The sequence below is a fragment of the Podarcis tiliguerta genome (assembly GCF_965153285.1).
Source record: "Podarcis tiliguerta genome assembly, chromosome: 13".
Classification (NCBI taxonomy): domain Eukaryota; kingdom Metazoa; phylum Chordata; class Lepidosauria; order Squamata; family Lacertidae; genus Podarcis; species Podarcis tiliguerta.
Window position 1 is genome coordinate 12,261,556 of NC_139546.1, and position 4,603 is coordinate 12,266,158.

Genomic DNA, 4,603 nt, shown 5'->3' on the forward strand with positions numbered 1-4,603 from the left:
AATGGTGCCAAACGCTTGCAAATGTTCCCCTGAAAGGTTTGGCAGTCGAAACAGAAGGCTTTTTATCACAGGACAAGAAATCAACCCTTGACAACTTAACTGGCGGTAAATATTTTTTTGAAAAAATCCCTAAGCCCCGGGGTCACAATTTCAGCAAAAATCTGACTTTTGGCAATTCACTCAGAAATGGTGCCGATGGGTTGCAAATGCTCCCCTGAAAGGTTTGGCAGTTGAAACAGAAGGCTTTTTATCACAGGACAAGAAATCAGCCCTCGACAACTTAAGGGGCAGAAAATATTTTTTTGAAAAAATCGCTAATCCCCGGGGTCACAATTTCAGCAAAAATCTGACTTTTGGCAATTCACTCAAAAATGGTGCCGACGAGCTGCAAATGTTCCGCTGAAAGGTTTCGCAGTCGAAAAAGAAGGCTTTTTATCACAGGACAAGAAATCAACCCTCGACAACTTAACTGGCGGAAAATATTTTTTTGAAAAAATCCCTAAGCCCCGGGGTCACAATTTCAACAAAAATCTGACTTTTGGCAATTCACTCAAAAATGGTGCCAAACGCTTGGAAATTCTCCCCTGAAAGGATTGGCAGTCAAAACAGAAGACTTTTTATCACAGGACAAGAAATCAGCCCTCGACAACTTAAGGGGTGGAAAATATTTTTTTGAAAAAATCCCTAAGCCCCGGGGTCACAATTTCAGCAAAAATCTGACTTATGGCAATTCACTCAAAAATGGTGCCAAACGCTTGCAAATGCTCCCCTGAATGGTTTGGCAGTCGAAACAGAAGGCTTTTTATCACAGGACAAGAAATCAACCCTCGCCAACTTGAGCGGCGGAAAATCTTTTTTTGAAAAAATCCCTAAAAATTTTTTTGGCAGTCCAAACAGAAGGCTTTTTATCACAGGACAAGAAATCAACCCTCGACAACTTAACTTGCGGAAAATATTTTTTTGAAAAAATCCCTAAGCCCCGGGGTCACAATTTCAGCAAAAATCTGACTTTTGGCAATTCACTCAAAAATTCTGCCAACGGGTTGCAAATGTTCCGCTGAAAGTTTTGGCTGTCGAAACAGAAGGCTTTTTATCACAGGACAAGAAATCAACCTTCGATAAATTAACCGGCGGTAATTTTTTTTTTGAAAAAATCTGACTTTTGGCAATTCACTCAAAAATGGTGCCAAACGCTTGCAAATGCTCCCCTGAATGGTTTGGCAGTCGAAACAGAAGGCTTTTTATCACAGGACAAGAAATCAACCCTCGCCAACTTAAGCGGCGGAAAATCTTTTTTTGAAAAAATCCCTAAGCCCCGGGTCACAATTTCAACAAAAATCTGACTTTTGGCAATTCACTCAAAAATGGTGCCAAACGCTTGCAAATGCTCCCCTGAAAAGATTGGAAGTCAAAACAGAAGACTTTTTATCACAGGACAAGAAATCAGCCCTCGACAACTTAACGGGCAGAAAATATTTTTTTGAAAAAATCCCTAAGCCCCGGGGTCACAATTTCAGCAAAAATCTGACTTTTGGCAATTCACTCAAAAATGGTGCCAAACGCTTGCAAATTCTCCCCTGAAAGGTTTGGCAGTCCAAACAGAAGGCTTTTTATCACAGGACAAGAAATCAACCCTCGACAACTTAACTTGCGGAAAATATTTTTTTGAAAAAATCCCTAAGCCCCGGGGTCACAATTTCAGCAAAAATCTGCCTTTTGGCAATTCACTCAAAAATACTGCCAACGGGTTGCAAATGTTCCGCTGAAAGTTTTGGCTGTCGAAACAGAAGGCTTTTTATCACAGGACAAGAAATCAACCTTCGATAAATTAACCGGCGGTAATTTTTTTTTTGAAAAAATCTGACTTTTGGCAATTCACTCAAAAATGGAGCTAAACGCTTGCAAATGTTCCGCTGAAAGGTTTGGCAGTCGAAACAGAAGGCTTTTTATCACAGGACAAGAAATCAACCCTTGACAACTTAACCAGCGGAAAATATTTTTTTGAAAAATTCCCTAAGCCCCGGGGTCACAATTTCAGCAAAAATCTGACTTTTGGCAATTCACTCAAAAATGGTGCCAAACGCTTGCAAATGTTCCGCTGAAAGGTTTGGCAGTCGAAACAGAAGGCTTTTTATCACAGGAGAAGAAATCAACCCTCGACAACTTAAGCGGCGGAAAATATTTTTTTGAAAAAATCCCTAAGCCCCGGGGTCACAATTTCAGCAAAAATCTGACTTTTGGCAATTCACTCAAAAATGGTGCCAAACGCTTGCAAATATTCCACTGAAAGGTTTGGCAGTCGAAACAGAAGGCTTTTTATCACAGGACAAGAAATCAACCCTCGACAACTTAACTGGCGGTAAATATTTTTTTGAAAAAATCCCTAAGCCCCGGGGTCACAATTTCAACAAAATCTGACTTTTGGCAATTCACTCAAAAATGGTGCCAAACGCTTGGAAATTCTCCCCTGAAAGGATTGGCAGTCAAAACAGAAGACTTTTTATCACAGGACAAGAAATCAGCCCTCGACAACTTAACCGGAGGAAAATATTTTTTTGAAAAAATCCCTAAGCCCCGGGGTCACAATTTCAGCAAAAATCTGACTTTTGGCAGTTCACTCAAAAATGGTGCCAAACGCTTGCAAATGCTCCCCTGAAAAGATTGGAAGTCAAAACAGAAGACTTTTTATCACAGGACAAGAAATCAACCCTCGACAACTTAACTGGCGGAAAATATTTTTTTGAAAAAAATCCCTAAGCCCCGGGGTCACAATTTCAACAAAAATCTGACTTTTGGCAAATCACTCAAAAATGGTGCCAAACGCTTGCAAATGCTCCCCTGAGAGGTTTGGCAGTCGAAACAGAAGGCTTTTTATCACAGGACAAGAAATCAACCCTCGACAACTTAACCGGAGGAAAATATTTTTTTGAAAAAATCCCTAAGCCCCGAGGTCACAATTTCAGCAAAAATCTGACTTTTGGCAATTCACTCAGAAATGGTGCCGATGGGTTGCAAATGCTCCCCTGAAAGTTTTGGCAGTCGAAACAGAAGGCTTTTTATCACAGGACAAGAAATCAGCCCTCGACAACTTAAGGGGCAGAAAATATTTTTTTGAAAAAATCCCTAAGCCCCGGGGTCACAATTTCAGCAAAAATCTGACTTTTGGCAATTCACTCAAAAATGGTGCCGACGGGCTGCAAATGTTCCGCTGAAAGGTTTCGCAGTCGAAAAAGAAGGCTTTTTATCACAGGACAAGAAATCAACCCTCGACAACTTAACTGGCGGAAAATATTTTTTTGAAAAAATCCCTAAGCCCCGGGGTCACAATTTCAACAAAAATCTGACTTTTGGCAATTCACTCAAAAATGGTGCCAAACGCTTGGAAATTCTCCCCTGAAAGGATTGGCAGTCAAAACAGAAGACTTTTTATCACAGGACAAGAAATCAGCCCTCGACAACTTAAGGGGTGGAAAATATTTTTTTGAAAAAATCCCTAAGCCCCGGGGTCACAATTTCAGCAAAAATCTGACTTTTGGCAATTCACTCAAAAATGGTGCCAAACGCTTGCAAATGCTCCCCTGAATGGATTGGCAGTCAAAACAGAAGACTTTTTATCACAGGACAAGAAATCAGCCCTCGACAACTTAACCGGAGGAAAATATTTTTTTGAAAAAATCCCTAAGCCCCGGGGTCACAATTTCAGCAAAAATCTGACTTTTGGCAATTCACTCAAAAATGGTGCCAAACGCTTGCAAATGCTCCCCTGAAAGGTTTGGCAGTCCAAACAGAAGGCTTTTTATCACAGGACAAGAAATCAACCCTCGACAACTTAACTTGCGGAAAATATTTTTTTGAAAAAATCCCTAAGCCCCGGGATCACAATTTCAGCAAAAATCTGACTTTTGGCAATTCACTCAAAAATACTGCCAACGGGTTGCAAATGTTCCGCTGAAAGTTTTGGCTGTCGAAACAGAAGGCTTTTTATCACAGGACAAGAAATCAACCTTCGATAAATTAACCGGCGGTAATTTTTTTTTAAAAAAAATCTGACTTTTGGCAATTCACTCAAAAATGGTGCCAAACGCTTGCAAATGCTCCCCTGAATGGTTTGGCAGTCGAAACAGAAGGCTTTTTATCACAGGACAAGAAATCAACCCTCGCCAACTTAAGCGGCGGAAAATATTTTTTTGAAAAAATCCCTAAGCCCCGGGGTCACAATTTCAGCAAAAATCTGACTTTTGGCAATTCACTCAAAAATGGTGCCGACGGGCTGCAAATGTTCCGCTGAAAGGTTTCGCAGTCGAAAAAGAAGGCTTTTTATCACAGGACAAGAAATCAACCCTCGACAACTTAACTGGCGGAAAATATTTTTTTGAAAAAATCCCTAAGCCCCGGGGTCACAATTTCAACAAAAATCTGACTTTTGGCAATTCACTCAAAAATGGTGCCAAACGCTTGGAAATTCTCCCCTGAAAGGATTGGCAGTCAAAACAGAAGACTTTTTATCACAGGACAAGAAATCAGCCCTCGACAACTTAAGGGGTGGAAAATATTTTTTTGAAAAAATCCCTAAGCCCCGGGGTCACAATTTCAGCAAAAATCT